Source organism: Piliocolobus tephrosceles, chromosome 5, assembly GCF_002776525.5.
Source record: "Piliocolobus tephrosceles isolate RC106 chromosome 5, ASM277652v3, whole genome shotgun sequence".
Taxonomy (NCBI): Eukaryota; Metazoa; Chordata; class Mammalia; order Primates; family Cercopithecidae; genus Piliocolobus; species Piliocolobus tephrosceles.
This window is the reverse complement of record NC_045438.1, coordinates 128,937,088-128,956,261: the sequence shown is the minus strand read 5'-3', so window position 1 is coordinate 128,956,261 and position 19,174 is coordinate 128,937,088. Positions and strand designations below refer to the sequence as shown.

At 45.6% G+C, this 19,174-nt stretch overlaps 1 protein-coding gene across 2 annotated transcripts in view; it reads left to right on the top strand.

Moving 5' to 3' along the window:
- Positions 1 to 326: 326 nt before the first annotated feature.
- DAAM2 (dishevelled associated activator of morphogenesis 2) overlaps positions 327 to 19,174 on the top strand; it is a 114,264-nt gene continuing 95,416 nt past the window's right edge. Inside the window, exon 1 of one of the 2 annotated variants that reach the window (XM_023212723.2) lies at positions 327 to 410. The gene's annotated coding sequence lies outside the window, so the exon portion shown is untranslated. Of the gene's footprint in view, positions 411 to 963; positions 1,111 to 19,174 lie in introns of those variants that run through there. The other variant, XM_023212724.1, reaches the window with a different exon arrangement.

Sequence of the window (19,174 nt, the reverse complement as noted above, 5' to 3'; positions counted from 1 at the left end):
TGCCCAGGTGGCACTTTTGCCTGCTTGACCCTTCCATGTTTCCAAAACAGAGGGGGCCCTGCGAAGGCTCCCTGCCAAAGTGGGGAACAGCTACCCTCATTGTGCGCCTCGCCCGGCCGGCGGCGCCCTCCCCCCGCCTCTGTTCGGTCTGAAAGTGTGAAAATTACAAATCCCAAGAAACTGCATTCAGAACTCTACCTAGGGAAATTTCAGAGTATCCTTGCCATAAATATCCCGCTCCAAGACGCCTGACGTCAGAGCGGGGCGGGCGGACGGGCGCGAGGCCGGGCCTGGAGGGGCGGCAGCCACGGCTTCTCCGGGATAGCGCGGAGCACGCAGGAGCGAGCGGAGCGCGGGCGGAGGCGCCGGACCTCGGGCTGCGGGAGCGCGGGCGCCCTGGGGTCCTCGGAGTAAGTGCGGCCGGCCCTGGCGCTCCCCGTCTTGGGGCTGGGGCCACGGGGAGCCCTCTCCGCTGGGCTCGCACACTTCTCTCCGCTCTGCTTTCTTTAGCATGTCCCGCGGGGCTTGGGGAGGCAGCGGCTCCGCAGGCTGGCGGTTTTGTTTCTCCAAAGTGTTTGCAGGAGCCGCCGACCCGGAGTGGGCTCCCAGGGCCTGTGTGTGTGTGTGTGTTTGTGTGTGTGAGTTGTGTGTTTGTGTAATGGGTGTGATTGCGTGTGTGTCTGTAGTGGCACATCTGGACATAGGAAATGTCTTTGGAAAACTTTTTAAAAAATTTTTCTGAGGCTTTGAAACCTGACTCCTGGTTGTCACAAGTGGACAAACACAGAAGATACCCCCGCAAAACTGACAACTTTTTGGTGGTGGCTTTTCCGGGTTCGGATTGAACCTTCACTTGGCTGGGCTGCAGTCTTCACAAGCCCCCAGCTCCCACTTGCAGGCCTGGCCTCTGGCCAGCGGGCAGGGCAGCCGTGAGGTTCTTGTTCTCAGTGGCAGTGGGACCCTGGGCGGGGGAAGGAGCATCTCAGGAAAGGGGTCCCCGGACTCTGGGGTTCTCAGCACCTGCGGTCGCAAACCAACCTCATGCCCTGACCTTACCAGGCGTCGGGACTCTCAGTTAACCAGGGAAGGAGGGACTTGGTCTGGCGGCAGGTAATTTTGTGAAGAGGATGAGAAGGAAGAGGGGGGGAGGTGGTGGTGATGGCTAGGACGCTGTGGCCCTGTGTCCAGCCGTAGCTTGGGAGTGGAATGGATGTTTTTGCCACATGGCCACGGTGAGGTACGTGCCAGGTTCTCTGGGAGTGCCGCGTGTGGTGCCCCAAACAAGATGCAAGCTTCTAACATAAAGAGACGTGTCTGAGCTGTGGGGTGGAGGAAGGGGGGCGGTGGGGGAGAGGGAGAGAGATTTTTATCAAAATTGAACACAGATTGCTGAGGTCTGGGCTTGATTTAACTCTTCTCTCTCTGCCTTGGTCATTTCTCCACAGTTTTGGAGTGGATTTGGAACATTTCTCAGAGGGTTAGAGGAAAATCACACCTCTCCAGAAAAGAGTCCCCATAGGTTTTCCTTGATACCCACGTGGGAATGAAAGCAGCTTCCCATCTTTAAAAAGTTCACAGTCTTGTGTTTTCCCCCTTCTGAGTTTGGTGTCAGTTTCCTGAGTTTCTTTGCAAAGCCAACTGAAGCGGGGGATGGATTTTCCCTAGGGCCTAGGGCAGAAAGTGTGCTCTACCCAGAGTAGGGGAGAAAAGGAGCAGTGGGGCCCTATGGATCCATCAGCCCTGAGTAGCACAGTGCCAGGCACTGCCTGTTAGTAGCTGGGTTCCACGAACGAGTGACCACAGACAGCCTGAATTTTCAGCTTTGCTCTAGCCAGGTCTCTGGTTTTGTATTTTGCAATAGAGCCAACCTACAGTGTTTGGGTGGGAGGAAGATTACGGGATTCTCCCTATGTCCTAGAAAAAATGAGAGAATGAAGGGACAGGGAGGAAATCTGGATGTAAAAACAGACTCACAGGAAGTTAAGATTCAGGAAGGATTTTAGAAATTATATAAATTGACCCCCAGGGAAGCTCCATAAGAGAAGGAGCAGGCAGCAATGTCAGAAACACTCATTTAACTTCAGGAGTACGTCGTCAACTGAAGTGTAATGAAGAAGGAGGAAGTCATCCCATAGGCAATGTAAACAAGGGTGCATGTAAACAGGGGTGACTGGTCCCCGTAAGATGCACATGCCTGCGTGTATTTACACATACATGACTGTGGTGATGGCCATGGCCTTAGGCATTGGAGGATAAATGGTCTATTTCTTCATCTGTGCTGGGAACTCCATCTAACCCCTATTTCTTCCTTTATGCAAACAACTGTGCTATTATTGTCTTGCTCCCTGGTAGTTGCAAACTCTGGCTCCTAACTCCCAGCTGAGTTTTCAGAGCTTTTCCTCCAGCGCCTTGGATGCTGAGGGAATGCTCGTGCCCCCATCAGGACAAAAAGAGGAGAGAACGTTCTCCTGGGCGTTAGAACTTAGAGAGTCAGGAGCTCAAGAAGGTGGAGGCTGTGCAGGCAGGTCCAATAGGAAGGCCTGTGAATGATTTTGCTTTTGGTGAGCATGGGGGAAGTTGAAATACTACTGCTTGCTGTGAGAACATGTTCTCTCCCCAGTCTTCTTTCCCAACTGTCTCCAAAGTTTTTGATGCAAAACAGGTTAAACTCCCCATTACTAAATAGCCTTGGATTCAGGTGTAAAGAATGAAGATAAAGGGTAAGTACAGGTAGTAGGGAAGGCATAGAGATAATGAAAGATGAGGCTTTCTTCTTGATTTAGAGGAGCCAATGGAAGTAGCAAGTTTAAATGTTCTCATTCATTTCCATTATTTAAACATAGAAGACTAAATACCCAGGGAGAGAAGGGACCCCTCAGAGCAAGATTCCCAGAAATACTCTTATTCTAGCATACGGTTCCTCAAGGAGAGGTGAGGGGCAAGAACTGGGCTTTCAACTCTTTCTATATGTGGGGTTTCTGGGAGTGCTGCCTGTGGGATCAGTGGAGTCCTGATGCTTCTGGGCTTGTACTAGGAGACATTTCACCAAGGCTGGGATGAATTCCCAGGCCATGGATGCCTAGCCTGACATCGAAGCCTGCTCATGGCTCATTCTATCAGTTCAATCTTCTGGCCAGCTCTTTGGTCATCTTTGAGATTAGATTAATTAGATGGGATGTATTCCAAGACATCCTTAAAGGTCCAGAGGGCAAACACAGCTGGCAGAAAGAACAAGTTGAAGGATGTCCTTGGCTTTGATAGCAGATGACCCTCTAGATCTCAACAGCCAGAGACACTGTGTCAAAGATCCTGTGTCATTCAGCCCTGGACTTCAGAGGCAGCCTGACACAATGAAAAGAGTGCAGATTTCTGATCAACTGCCTGGAGAGAGAGAATTGTGACTTATATACGAATTAGTAACCTGGGCTACATGACTTATTCCTCCTGAGCTTCAGCTTCCTCATCTGTAAAATAAGGATAGTATTTCCCTTCCCAGGTTATGAAAACAACATTTATGCACAAGAACTAAGAACAGAGCTCAGAATGTTGTAAGACCCTTAATAAAGGGAGGGCTGTATTTTTATTTTTCAGTTTTTCAGCCATCAGGAGCAAGTATTGCTCAGAAAGAACCTCTCCCCAAATCTAGCTACATATTTTCCATGATTGAAGGCCAGTGGGTGGAGTTTCTAGGGCTCTGGTCACCCTTACTTCCTTCCTCTAGAAAAGGTGACCAGTGAAGATTTTCCGTGAGCATCCCTGGTCCATTATCCTGATTGGTAGGAGGAGAAACCAGGTATCCTGGATGTCTGGCCTAGAAATCACTCTTGTGTTTGTGCTCTCTAGGGAGGGAGAAGGACAGAAGAGCAGGTTGTATAAGTATGGTGAGGAGGTGAAAGGTAGGGAGGTGGGGGCAGGGGGTCAAGGACCAATTGAGTCTTGAAGGACAAGCCTGAAGTCAGAGAATGCGGCTAGGCAGCCACTTCTTGTCAAGGGTGCCCAGGTCAGAGTAATGGGGGAATCTGATGGGTTGTAAAGAATGAAAGCTTTAGCCATTGCAAACATCTCCAGTGGGTACGAGGCGGGAGGCTGCCCCCTGAACCCTGATTGACACATTATCCAAGGGAGTGACTACTCCAAAGGAACAAAGGAGCATCTGATGTTAGAGAGCAGCTGCAGGTCCTCTTGGCCCATCCCAAAGCTTCTAAGTTATCCTTCAAGTTGACATTTAAGACTTTGAAGATCACATTTGTTTTTGTTTTGTTCAAGCTCCCTCTTTAACCATGGCCTGGGATGACTTTTAAGCTTTTAAGAGGCTCAACCAGTGGCCAACTTCTCTTGAGATGGCCCAGAGCGGGGGGTCAGTGAATTCCTCACTCCTGGCAGCATCTATTTCTCCAGCTCTCTCCACATTTTTTGGTTTGTTTTTTGTTTCATTATGAGGTTCTAAAACTGCACAGTCAAGATGCTGTGGGGGGAGGAAGTGCCTGTTTTTGGAACCTGTGCCGCATTATGCTAGCACTGGCCAAGGCTTATCAGACAGACTATGGTTATTAATAGGTGTCATGGGTTTCTTTCTGGGAAAAAAATGAACTTTAGGCAGTTTGGTGTCTCTTTCAATCCTGGCCAAAGAGGAGCTGACTTATTTGTAGTACATCCTATGGTTCCAAGGAAGAGCTTTAGAATCAAGCAGACAGAGGTTTGAGTTCTGGCACCACCAGGTCACAAGCTTGCTAACCTCTCTGACTCTTCTTTATCTGTTAAATGAGAACAATAACTATTCTCATTTCACAGGGTTGTTCTGAAGATGAAATGGAATGATATGTGGGAAGAAGCTAGCAGATTGCTCAGTAAAATGTTAATGCCATGCCCCCTCTCCAGTTTTAAGTTCATGAAAGTAAATGGCTTCAGACATTTGTCTATAAGTCAAAGTAAAGAAGCCACTTATTCAAGGATTAACAACTGTGCTCAGAGGTCAGCTATCTCAGCCTGGAGATGGAGACCCTTTATACAAAAGTGGGGCACAGAACAGTGCTCCCCATGCCAAGCAAATGGCAGCCCCATGTGACCCTCGACTGGAATAAAGGAAAGGTCACCAGCTCACTCACCCATGAATTTGGGCTATTTAGTGAGCTCTCCATAGAGCTTGTTTAAAAAATCTCACACACTGTCCTGAGAATCAAGGTCAAAATTGAGAACAGAAATCATTGAGGCAGTACCTAACATTAAAATCTAATAATGATGTGACAATGACAGCAGTACTTTAAATTTATATAACATTGTACCATTTGACAAGTACATTGTCTCATTTAAACATCATTGACAATCGTATGAGATTGGTATTAACCACATTTCACAGCCCAAATTCTGAGGACTTAAAAAAAACTTACCATATTTCACACATTAAGTAAGCGGAATAAACAGAAAACAAACTGTTCCCCAAGCAGTGGGTCTCAACCCTGGCTGCACATTAGAACCACTTGGGGGAGCTTGTAAAAGTATCAATACTTGGGTCCCACCCCAGACCAATTTAATTAGACTCCCTGGGAGTGGAACCTGGGCGTCCATATTTCTGTAAGCTTCCCAGGTGATCTGAAGTCTAAGTTGAGAATCACTGGTCTAAGAGAAGAGTGTAAAGCACCAAAGTTAGGACCCAGGGTACCAGGCATGGGAAAAAGAAACAGCCAAGACTTTGCTAGGATTTAAGCCCATTGAGGGTGCAGACTTTGTATACTTCCCCTTGTATCCCTGGAGCCTCGGACAGTGCCAGCTACAAGGTAGGTGCTCAGTAAACATTGAGTAGATGAAAAAATGAACAAAATACCGGAGATTAGAAGTTGTCAATTTCAACAGTGAAATCCAGCTTGTCAGCTTGTTTTTTATAAAGTTTTATTGGAACATAGCCATGTCTATTCATTTGTGCTTTGCCTATGGCTGCTTTCATGCTGCAATGGCAGAGTCGAGTAGATGTGACAGAGACTGTATGGCCTACAAAGCTGAAAACATTTACCATCTAGCATTTTACAGAAAAGGTTTGCTGGCTCCTGCTCTGGACCCCAGACATGAACAGAGCAAGTATAGTAGCTTAGGGAAGGTCATTACTGCATGATCATTAAGAATATGGGTTCTAGAATCAGATCAACCTATGTATGATTCCTGGAACACTTACCTGTTAAAAGAGCTTGCAAAGTATTTCACCTCTCTGATTCTCAGTTTTCTCATCTGAAAAGTGGGGATGATAATAAAATGATACCTCCCTCATAGGATGACTGTGAGGGTTGTCAGCCCCTGGCTGAGAGTAACTTTAGCTGTAGCTATGGTGGTTGCTGTAGTTACTAGCAGTCAGCCACATAGAGGACTAACTAGACAAAAGTCAAAATCTAAATCCAATATCACAAGGTAGATCAAGGGACGAGGTAGGAAAAAATAAGCAGTCAGTAAGCTTGTGTGAAGAAAGACTAATGTGAGGTTTCTGAGATAAAAGGTGTCCTTTTAAGACAACACAGATCAGGCCGCAGGAGGTATGAGTGAGGTGCTTTTGTATGACCAATTGCTGTGTCAACCAGCAATCCCCATCAGTCCTCAAGGGTTAACTTAAGTTTTATTGCATCAAATCTAGTCTCAAGAACAGTGCACCTGTATACATAGTTCTTTTTACCTGGAAGTCCTTGCCTCAGTCCTAGTCTTCTTGATCTACTCAGCGACCAAGGCCTGCTCAGGTGTCCCTTTTTTCCCTCAAATTCCCACTGCAAGGCTCATTCCAACCCCCTTTTCCTCCTTATTCCTATGAACCTGGCACACAACTCTGTCATCACAATGAACACATTGCATTACCATCGAGGAAGGACCAAGTCTCCTTCATGCTTTCTACGTGTTTGCAGCTCATAAAAGCAAATTGCATTGTAGAATCAATGTCTGGAAGCCAAACCATGTCAATCAGCCCTTTAATCCAAGGCAATCATGTCTGAGTTTGATGAATGAGTAGGACTTGCCCAGGTGTGATGGGCTTGCAAGAGCTAATCTCCATAACCAGAGGCACAGGAGCTACCCAGTTTATACATTATGTGGATGCTTTGTGTCCTCATCTCCCCACTCTTTGGTGGCTCCTGCCCTCCAGAACACTTCTAGCGGGTAGCCAGGGATAGGGAAAGATGGAAGAAACTTAAAACCAACTCTTTGATTTCTTGTCAGCAGATGTGGTGAAAAGTCAGGTTTTGGCTTCTTTGGGCTTTTCATGGATATGTGCCAAGATAATTGGGAGCTGGTTTGGTATGTGCCAAGAGAATTAGGATTTGGCTCTTTCGTTAGCACCGTAATAGAAATATGGCCACAAATAATAGCAAATAATGCACAGTTTTTCTGTTTGACTACAGACCGTGTTGCATAATTTTTATAGACTTGAGCGGCAGATTTATTTTGGTGGCAGATATATAGTGTGTGTGGAATAATGTAAAAATGAAGTTATATTCTGATGGTGAAGGGGAGGGCACAGAAAACTCTTCACCTTGAGTTAAATATTTCTTTTGATCATCCCCAAATGAACGATTGGGAGCTGCCTCCTAAGAGGGGCAGGAGAAGAGGAAATGAAATACTATTTATCTATATGCTCCACTATGCACATGACACTAGGCAGGTCATTTTAAAAAATAAATTCTTGATTTGATTTTTCCATATTATGAAGGTAATTCTTTCTTGCTTAAGCAAGTGAATTAATATCATGCAAAGATACATAAAGACAAGTAGAAATGTATTCACCCTCCTCTACACCCTGGTAATTCATGTTAATAGCCTAGTAATATATCCTGCCGTAACTTGTCATTTGTCTGTACAAATACCTACTGGTGTATACACGATGGAGGTGTCTTGCCTGAGTATTTTTCACTGTAAGGGAATCTTATAGTACACATTATTCTGTAGCATACTTTTCTTTCCCTTGACCATATGTCAAGGTCATCCCTACACTGGAGGTAACTCATTTTTATTTTTTCTGACTTCTTTATGCCTAGGCTCACACAGCTTTACATATTTGGCATCACATTGTTCCTGGTGAGGTGTTCACTTTGTCATCAGTCAGCTATTACATGTGGTTTCATTCTGGATGATCACCAGTTTGAGTCCCTGAGCTGCCAGATCAAGCATCATCCATCACCCAGGCAAGCTTTGCTTTGGCTCTCAGGCTGCGTGATGGATGCACACAGCCTGCTGACCACCCTGGGGCGCGATTGCCTGGTGTGCAAGGCCTCCTTGTGTCTCCTAGGCCTGGGGTTGCTCTTAAGCATCAGGCCCCTGTGGCTGCCCTCCTTGCTCATCAGAGGTAGGCTTGCCTCCTTGGAGCTCCTTAATTACTGAATATGCAGGAAACATAGCAGGCTGATCAATGAGATTGGAGAACAGTTTTGATGGAGCAAATCAGGCAGCGTAGTATAATGGCCAAGCATGCGGGCCCCGCTCTCAAATTGCCTGGCTAGGTCCACATCCCTGTGTACTGGACACTGGGCTGTGCTTCCTGACCCCTTTGAGGACTGAGTCCCCAGCTGCAGGGAGTGCTGGACATGGTTAGCCTTCTTGGAACAGCCCCGGCTAAAGAGACTTGCTGTGTCAGGCACTCCTGTGCATGCTCCTCTCCTGGGTCACTCTGAAACCAATGATGGTGGGGAGCTGTGACTTCCTGGCCCCTCTACCGCAATGTGGGACAATTCTAAAGGTTGTGCCAGCTTCAGGGGTCCCTGGGGTTTGGCGGAGGCCTTAGCTGAGGCTACATCACAGCTCCATTTCTCCCTCTGCCCAGTGCTGCCTCTAACCTGCCCTCCTGCCCGAAGGACTTGACTCCAGGAGTCCTTCCTAACAAGCCTGCTGCCCACTGTACTCCATCCCAGAGTCTGCCTCCCAAGAAGAAACCCTACCTACTTTGCCATTTAATAACTTGCCCAACAAGTTATGAGCCTTGTCTGGGCTTCAGTTTTCTTATCTGTCAAATGGAGATAATAACATTTCCTTCCTTATGGGGTTGTTGAGACAATTAAATGGGAAAGATGCATGTTAAGTCCCTGGCATAGCACCTGGAAAAATGCTACAGGTTTTAGCAATTTTATATGAAATTGTTTTAGAGGAGTCCATTTTTTCTAGGTAATTGTTGGTAGCTATGTCAGGATATGAAAAAGTACCTTCCCCCCCCCCCCCACCCCGTGCTTTGTATGCTTTTTAGGTGACCCTCAACTGATTTCTCTACAAATAGAGTTGTGTCAAAACTGGGCAGACTGAATGACTGTCTTGACTTTTATTGGCAAATTTGCTTTTGTTCCCCAACCCCGTGCTAATCTGAGGGGTGTGGATGTATCTGGGTGGAAGCACAGTGACATGGCCTTGTTGCCGAACTGCCTGGAGACAAAGGGCTGGACAAGTTGACCTTTGGGAATTCCTCTCTACCTCACCTGTGCTTCTGCAGTATGAATGGGGTGGTCCCAAGGGACCCTGCCGGCCCACTGGGAGCCACCATCCTGCCTGTGTGCTTATTCATGTCATGCCTGCATGACTGTCTGCCAAATCTGATTCCTCCTGGTGGGTGTTTGTTTCTTGCTCCTTTGTCCCGAGCACAGGCCGTCTTTGGTGCTGTGCTTTGAACATTCCGCCTTTCAGGTTATGTACACCCGTTGTCCATCCTGAATGCCAAAGCAAAGCTTGCCTGTGTGATGAATGCTTGATCCGCCAGACTCTGGGATCCAGACTCACAGCTCATGTCTGACCACATTCCCGGGGGGTCAGTGTCAACACTCCCTTCCTTGTTTCCTCCCAGACACTACAGCCCCCTGCCTCCAAGTTCCCTTGACCAGGGCAGGGAGGGGAGAAAGTGATTCCAGGTCAGTGGGGAGGTACGTCAATATTTTCACAGTGCCAGAGGCAGCTTTGAAGTTATTTTGAAACAAATTCAGAGTTTCTGTGGACTTTGGGCTGCAGAAGGATCAAGCCATTATAACTCTCTATTTCTTTTGTAATCTCTGTCAGTGTATTAATCAGACTGTTCCCCACCAGGAAGCATTGCACTAGCAGCTGCCCATAGACAGAGTTAGGAACTGCTCGGCCCTTCCAAGACACAAAGTCAATAAGTCACCATCCTCGCTGCCCTGAACAGAGGTAATGTTATTGATGTCTGTGGCTGCCTAAATGGAAGCTGAGGCTGACAGCTGATAAACAGACCAGGTTTCTCAACTGTTAAAAGCAGCAAAAGGCTGTTTTTCAGAGGATAGGCCCTGGATTCAGATGGCCTGGATTCTGATTCTGGCTCCACTTTTTGCTAGCTGTGTGACCTTGCACAAGTTACTTAATCTCTCTGTGCCTTAGTTTCCTCATCTGCAAAGCGATTTTTTTGGAGGTAAAGTTAATACATTACTTGGCTAAAAACAAAGAAAAAAGAAAATCTGGCACATAGTAAATACTAAGAAATGTTAGTGAGGATGAAGATGATGATGATGATCGTGGTGGTGGTGGTGAGGATAGTGGAGAACAGAGACCACATCTCATTAGCTGCTTCCCCAGCATCCTGCATAGTGTCTGGCAAAGACTTAGGGCTCAACAAAATTTATTAAATAATGCATCCCAATGCCTTTTGCTAAGTGTCTACTGCCTACCTAGTCCACTCAACTCTCTACCAAAGAAAGAAATATACTCTCCATTAAAAAATTTTTATTTTATCTTAACTTTTTATTGAAGCTCAACATAAATCAGAAAAAATACACAATTTTTGAGGATGTAGTTCAATATATTTCCATAAGTTGAACATCCACCACCCCAGCCCTGCCCAAGAAGCCCCCTCGTGCCCCTCTCTGGTTACTACCCTTCCATGATCCTGACTTCTAGCACCATAGATTAGTTTTGCCTTTTCTTGCACCTCATATAGATGGAATCATACAGTAGGTGTTTATTTGTGTCTGGCTTCATTCGCTCAGCATTTTGTCGTTCTGTAGATCATTCATTCTTATTGTTGCGTAGTAGTCTATTATGTGAATATAACACACTTTTTCCATTTTTCTGTTGATGGGCATTTGGGTGGTTTCCAGTCTGGGGTTGTTGTGAGTAGCCTTGCTGTGAATATTTGTGCACTTTTAGGTGAACACGTGAATGCATTTCTCTTGGTATGTTCCTGGGAGTAGAATTGCTAGAGCATTCAGAATGCATAAGTCCAGCTTTAGTAGGTATAGCCAAAGTTTTATAAAGGAGTTGTGCCATGTTTTGCATATTCTTGACAGATGAAGAAGCTGTTCCAACTCAATAGTGCAGAGCCTTGACAGTGACAGGGGTTCCTGAGATGTTCACAGCTCCCAGGCTCTTTCTAGCTGAGAGTTCACATGTTCTAGAAGGTCTGCTAGGGTAGGCAGTCCTCTAAGAAGCAGACACTATGCCAGGCGTTCTCACTTACACTGTTTCACCAGATCCTCACAGCAATCCCATGAGATGGGGAGTATCACTCCCTTTTCTCAGATGAGGAGACTGAGGCTCAGATGAGGAAACTTGAGTGACTTGCCTAAGATGTTAGAAGCAGAAACTGTCAGGGTCAGGATATAAAACAGAGATGCCTCAATCTGAAGCTCATGCATATTGGATCCCATGGTGACTCACTTTGGCCTCAGTGCTAACACTGGAAGAAAACACAGACACAGACTTGGTTGCTGTCCCCCTAGAACCTGTGCAGGCTGTGGGGTGGAGGCTGTGAGGAGAAGCCCTGTAAAGAGGAGCAGACATATGCAATTTGGGAAGCCAAATTGTTTTCCTGCCCAGGGGCTGCTGGAGAGTCATGAATTTCCTGGAAGGCAAAGGCGACCATATAATTTACTTTCTAAACCAGGACTCTCAAGAGTGAAAGGGGCATTAACTGGATGGGACAGTGGAGGGAATAGTCACAGACTGAGACTGTCCTGGGCAGCCTGGGACAATGCTCACCCTCTGGAAGTCTGAGCGGGCATTGCTGTCCTGGTCAGTGGGGCAGTGCGGGTTATTTTTAACTCTTTCAGAGCACAGTCTGTCAGGAGTTTGCCCTGATGTGGTATCCTCCCCAGCCTCCTCTGTTTATGGGAAGAGTCTGGCAGAGCCTGGCTTTTTTCTTCCCCTCTCCACACCATTTCCTGTTCAAATGGGGCTCTGACAAGGTGAGCTTCTATTTTCAGATTCAGTTGCTTTGAGACTCTTCTGTCAACAGATTTGATACTCCTAGAAGGCTAGGACTGTGCCTGAGTCACTGCAGTGTTTACAGTGTCTGGTGGCAGACACACAGTTAGCGTTCAGGGGATACTTGTTGACTGTATATATCAGTTACCCATGTGTGTATTCATTTACTCAGTCTCCCACTCACTCATTCATTCATAGTCCATAAACAAGAGCTTGGTTTAGATTCTTTCCCTTTTTTCTGAGCTGATGCCTATTCCACTGGTCCAGACAGATCAGTTCTGTGTGTGTGTGTGTGTGTGTGTGTGTATGCAAGCGCACATACACATACAAAGGACAAAGAATAAAAGGGATCAACTTAATTTTAGTAACAAAAGATGTGGTATCATGGGACTTGGTGTCAGGAATTAGGTTTGAATTCCAGCCTTCCACTAATTAGCTGCACAGCCTTAGATGAGCTTCTGAGCATTTCTGAGCCTCAGTTTTAGTCATGTGTGAAATGGAAATGACAGTAATACTGGTGGTACCAGACTGAAGTGATTCTGAATGGTGGAAAGTATATGAAAAGTGCTTGGCATGCTGCAAAGTGCTGTATAAGTCTTATTTGTTAATGCTTGTGGTCATTCAACAAATATCTGGGAAGCTGCCTGGTATGGGACACTGTGTGCTGAGTCAGGTGTTGTGGAGTGAATTCTGGTGAGCAAAATTCCTGTCTACCTCCAGAGCTCCAGTCTGTTAAAGTGAGGTGACTGCATTTGAGGCAAACCCCTATGACTGGGAATTTTTATTAATAAGAAAGGAATCAGCAAATTCCTCCAAGGCCTTAAGGATTTGATGTGGGTTTCCAAGATAAGGATGCAAAGGATAATTAATTTCTTACTAAGCCCACAGCTGCATTTTCACCAGAACAACAGCAAGAAGCATCCAAGGGCTTGTGTGTTTCCAGCAGAAGTTTTGGTATAGCACAGTGATTTCCAGTGCAGATCCTGGGAGTCAGTCTAGTGGGACCTAAATTCAAATTTCACCACTTGCTAGGAGTGTAGTCTTGGAAACCGAGCCTCAGTTTCCTCATCTGTAAAATGGTGATGGTAATGATACCTACTCCCAAATGAGGATAAAATTAATATATGTAAAGTATGTAGAACAGTGCCTGAAATGGAGTATGTACTCTATAAATATTTATTCTTATTTGCCACATAGTTTTCTTTCCATTGGAAAGCTAGGTATTATACTGTATGGTGTTACTTCAACACATGGATGATGAAAGATCATTTTGAGTTGGGGGAAGTCAGGGAAGGTTTCATGGCAAAGAAGTATCCTAAGGTACTTTTTTTTTGGACAGAGTATCACTCTGTTGCCCAGGCTGGAGTGCAATGGTGCGATCTCGGGTCACTGCAAGCTCCGCCTCCTGGGTTCAAGTGATTTCCCTGCCTCAGCCTCTGGAGTAGCTAGGATTACAGGCACCCACCACCACACCCGGCTAATTTTTTGTATTTTAGTAGAGACGGGGTTTCACCATGTTGGCCAGGATGGTCTCCATCTCCTGTCCTCATGATCCACCTGCCTCGGCCTCCCAAAGTGCTGGGATTACAGGAGTGAGTCACCGTGCCCGGCCCCTAAGGTATTTTTAAGGTATCTTTTATATCCTGAACAAGACTGGCTTGTTTATTTCTATCGTTGCTCTGTTCTTAAAGCTCAGAGAAAATTCAGTATGGAAGAATTTCCTTCTCTTAATAAACATAAATCAAATGCCTCCTGAAACTTCGAAGTTGAATAACATGTGGTCCCTACTCTCAAGCATTTCCAAACTAGTTGATCTATTTTGCCACCATCCTTGAGCCAGAGATAGGGGACATATAGATGAGTCCTCAAGGTATTCAGCAGTGTCATGGGGGAAGGATCTAGAACTGAAGATTATTGCTATAAGAGGAGATGCTAAAAGTGCATGGAAATTAAACAAGTCCGTCTTGCTCAGGATGTAAAAGATATTTGAAAGATACCTTAGGGTGCCTCTTTCTCATTTAAGAGTATTTGAGAGTAATCCCAGCACTTTGGGAGGCCAAGGCGGGCAGATCACTAGGTCGGGAGATCGAGACCATCCTGGCAAACATGGTGAAACCCCGTCTCTACTAAAAATACAAAAAAATAGCCAGATGTGGTGTCAGGTGCCTGTAGTCCCAGCTACTGGGGAGGCTGAGGCAGGAGAATGGCATGAACCTGGGGGGCCAGAGCTTGCAGTGAGCGGACATCACGCCACTGCACTCTAGCCTGGGCAACAGAGCAAGACTCTGTCTCAAAGGAAAAAAAAAAAGAGTATTTGAGAGTAGAAGGACATTGTGGAGTCTCCTTCCAGGTATCAGTTATTAGAGGGGCCATTTCATCTGTTGATATGGACAATATATGGTGCTTCTTGTGGTAGGAAGATGGACAAATGGTTCCTATCATTCCTCCAGCCTATCTGCTCTACCCATATAGCTATGTGCCTTGCAGGTGAAGGGTATGATGAAATCATTCAGAACTGCTCCTAGACAATGACAACAAGGTCTAAAAAATGCATTCCCCACATTGCCCAGGAATGGCTGGAATTTCTGCTTCATGTGATTTATCTCTAATATCATGGCTTATTTAAAAAAAAAATCCCTGTCTCATAGCCAGGATGCAAAAGGAAGTCTTCTCTCTGCTTCCATCCTCAACCCTCTGTCCTCTGCAAGTTTTTCAATAAGGAATTAAAATGAAAAAATCCTTTAGTTTCTTAAAGCATGTAAATGTAATGCTAACATTAAAATGATGCCATAGAATCATAAACGTAGGAAAAGATTCTTAACCTTACTTGGAATCAGGGAAATACATAAATGAAAATCACAAGGAGACTCTGTTTTATACTCATCAGATTGGCAAAAAAAAAAAAAAAAAAAAAAAAAAAAAAAAAAATCATGCTCGTCATATTGAATGTGGAGCCAAAAATAACTCCTATTCACTAAGGATGGAATTAAACTGACAGGAACACTTCAAAGGGCAATTTGACACTATCTAGTAAAACTGAAGATACAGTTACCCTAAGATCCAGCAATTTCACTCGTAGGTAGGTCCAGACAAAGTCTAATATATATGAAAAGAAGACATGTTCAGGAATATTCACTGCAGCATGGTTTTAAAGAGCTACAAAGCAACCCATATGGGTTGAATAATTTGATACATAATTTGATACATACATACTTAGAGTGGAATACTATAGAACACAGAAAAAAAAGTGCTAGACGTTGTTGAAGACAGATACTAGTGACATATAATGTCAGAAACGATATGAAGTGGAAACCATATTAAGCAAGTTGCAGAAGGATGTCATTGCTAGTAAGTTAAAATCATGTCAAACAATACTCTCTTTTATTTACAAACATTTATATGTATAATGAAAGCATAAAATTATGTTTGTGAACAATCATGAAATTCAGAGAAGTGGCTCCTTCTAGGAAAGGCAGTAAGGCAGATCAGGGGAGAAGCACGTAGGGGCTCCATTTATATCTGTAATATTTTATTTCTTAGACTGTAAGGTGGGTATACAAATGTTTATTTTATTTTCAAGACAGAGTCTCACTCTGTCACCCAAACTGGAGTGCAATGCCATGACCTCCTCTCACGGCAACCTCCGCATCCTGGGTTCAAGTGATTCTCTCACCTCAGCCTCCTGAGTAGCTGGGGTTACAGGCCAGCACAACGACGCTTGGCTGATTTTTGTATTTTTGCTAGAGATGGGGTTTTGCCATGTTGGCCAGGCTGGTCTCGAACTCCTGACCTCAAGTGGCCCACCCACCTCGGCCTCCCGAAGTGCTGGGATTATAGGCATGAGCCACTGCACCAGGCCTATTTTATTATTATTTATATTTTTTAGATATCTAAAATATTTTTTGGTTTTAAGCAAAGCTAATTTGAAAAGCTAGGCACAGATTACTAGTTCATCTCCCTTGACCATTGGTAAGTAGATATGCGGAAGAGTGAACAGGAAGCTGTCTCCATGGCTGCAGGTCCATCTGGAAAATTTTAATAGACGTGACATCTCCAAATAGGCTCTTCCGCAAACATCTACATCCCATGTGCACATGGTAATCACTGCTTTTTTTGATATACTGGTGGAGATGCCAAATAGGGTCATAGCAATATACGTCAGTGCAAAAGTAATGGCAAAAACCGTGATTACTTTTGCACCAACCTAATAGAAACCAAACAGCAACACTCTGGCTCATTCCCACACAGCAAATTGCTGGAGCCTTCTTTCTCCCATCCCTTCCTTGAGAGCTACTGGGATTTCTTGCAAGTGCCAGAAAGTGACCACAGGCTGTCCTTCTGATAAGGACATGGGACCAGATAATCTCAAGTGCTTCTCATTGCCACAGGGTGTAGAATCTTCCTCTCTCCACAGTCACTGCCTTGTCTCCACGAAGTCCTCCTTCCCTTCTGATTTTCATTCATATACAGCCGTTGGTTGCTGTGTTCCTTTTGCGAACACCCCAGCCTAAGGTGGGAAAGTACCCACCACTGGGAGTTGCTTCACTTTCTTTTAGTTGACAATGAAGCCATGCTGACTTCTTCTCTGGTGTCTTATTGAAATGCAGTCGATTCAGCTCTTTCATGTCCCTTACTCTTTATGATAGCTTCCTTCCCTTAAAACCTGGTCTGGGCTGGCCGGGTGCGGTGGCTCAAGCCTGTAATCCCAGCACTTTGGGAGGCCAAGACGGGCGGATCACGAGGTCAGGAGATTGAGACCATCCTGGCTAACATGGTGAAACCCCGTCTCTACTAAAAAAAATACAAAAAACTAGCCGGGCGTGGTGGTGGGCGCCTGTAGTCCCAGCTACTCGGGAGGCTGAGGCAGGAGAATGGCGTGAACCTGGGAGGCAGAGCTTGCAGTGAGCTCAGATCTGGCCACTGCACTCCAGCCTGGGCGACAGAGCGAGACTCCGTCTCAAAAAAACAAAACCTGGTCTGAGCCCAATTCAAGTGACATACACTGTGCTGGCCCTGAGGGCCCTTGTCCTTGTTATGTGGCCTTTATCGGGTTGGCAACCCCTTATCGGGTTGGCATGGTGCTTGCACTGGGGAGTAAAGGTGGGGGTAGCTTTCCTTCCTGCATCCTGCTTATTTATATATCATAGAATTCACCTTAATTAAAAGACAACAATCTCATGAAACTGGGATTTGTTTGAGTAAATCCTGGGAGCATGGTTGCTCTAAGAATGTGTATTGTTGTCTCTGTCAGTCAGGCTCCAGGCAGGAAGCAGTTGGCACTCCCAAAAGAGTTTGATGGATAAGAGTTTAATGAGAAGGCTATTTACAGAAGAGGGAGTAGAGAGATGTTGACGCACTCAGGAAGGAGCAGCACCAGGAAGCTGTTAGCGCTCCTCTACCTGAAGGTGTGAGAGCAAGGAGTGGTGTCGTCAGAGCTCTGCCTGCTGGAGCTGTGCAGGAGGGACCACTTTGCAGGAGCTGTGGACCCAGAGGGACACAGCCTCTGCCAGACTCATGGCTTAGCAGAAAGGAAATGGGGGAGTGAGCACTCCAAAATTTCAGGGGACTTGGCACCTCCCTGAGTTTCTTAATTTACCTAGTTCATTGCTGTTCCCTGACCAACCTCACAGGACTCGGTCCTTTGGCTCTCATTCATGTCTCATTAAAGTCACGTGCCAGGGCTGCTTATAGACCTGGCTATCTGCTTGGTTTCTTCTAGCTGGGGAATGGTGAAATGTTCAGGAGGAAAGAAATCTCAAGAGGTCATCTATTATAGCATTTCCCAAACTGCCTTTGATAGAATACTAGGTTCTCACAATGGTTGTCCTAGGGAAAAAGAAAGTTCTGTGGGTAAAGAAATTTAAGCAGCCCTTTTCCATCTCCCCTACTTTCCCCCCAGAGAGCCACAGTGCTCAGAGAAAAAACAAAAACAGAAAACACCCTAGTTTTACGACGTCTAAACTAGCACTTCTCAATTTATCTAAAGGGACTTTTTCCATGGTATACCCCACAGAACGAGTGTTTTGAGGTTTGTATCAGAATTTATATTCAGCTATAGCCACATGGAATAAAAACCTGGCTAGAGTTTTCTGTCAGCTGGGGTTCTTTATTGTTCTTACACAACCAGTTCAGCAGACACACTCGAGAGTTGGTAGGGTGGTTCCACAGTGCCACCAGGGACCCAGACTCCCTCTCTCTCTCTTTCTTCAGGCTTCTTTAGAATGGAACCTTTGTCTTTGTGTTCATTGCCTCATGGTTACGATGTGGCTGCATCACCTCCATCTTCAATATGCATTCCAGGCAGTTAGAAGGAAAATGACAACGCACAAAAAGTGCATGCCAGCTACTTCTGGTCTCTATAACAAGCTTCTCTGAAAGTCCTGCCCATACACGTCAAAATTCTGTTAAATAGAGGTTCCAAACTGCAATGGAGTCTGAGGGGAAGCTGAACATTTTAAAATTGGGCATGTTGTTGCTGCAAACAAAAGCAGGGGCGCATTCATTGGAAGAAAGAAGAAGAGACCAGACATTAGGTGAACAATGAGCATCATGTGTCACATCGATCAAACCTTTGTTTCTCTCTTCAGCAGGCTGATTCTAAAATCTTCTCAGATAAAATAAAAACAAACAAAAACCTATGTGATCAATAGAGAAAACAAATTCTAAGCAACAGGCCACTTGGTATGGCAGAGTCTGTGTAGAAAAATACTACTGGTGTCCCGCCCAGATCCCCGGTTGCTGTGGGTGCTCCAGCTAACGGTTCGCACCTGTGTGGATTGCCCTTGGGTCGTCCATCCCCCGCTACCCAGAGCTACCTGGAAGTTACACCCAACTGCCCCACCCCAGCCCACCTCTCCCCTGCATTCTGTGACCAATGACTCACTAGGAAAGGGGAAAAGCCCCACTTCTTCTTGCCCCTTAGAGGGACAAATGTGTCTCAGTTCAAGTCACCCTTCAGAGTTCCTTATAGGATGAGGCTGAAGTTAAACCTCACCTGAAACCACATTCTTTCCCAGAT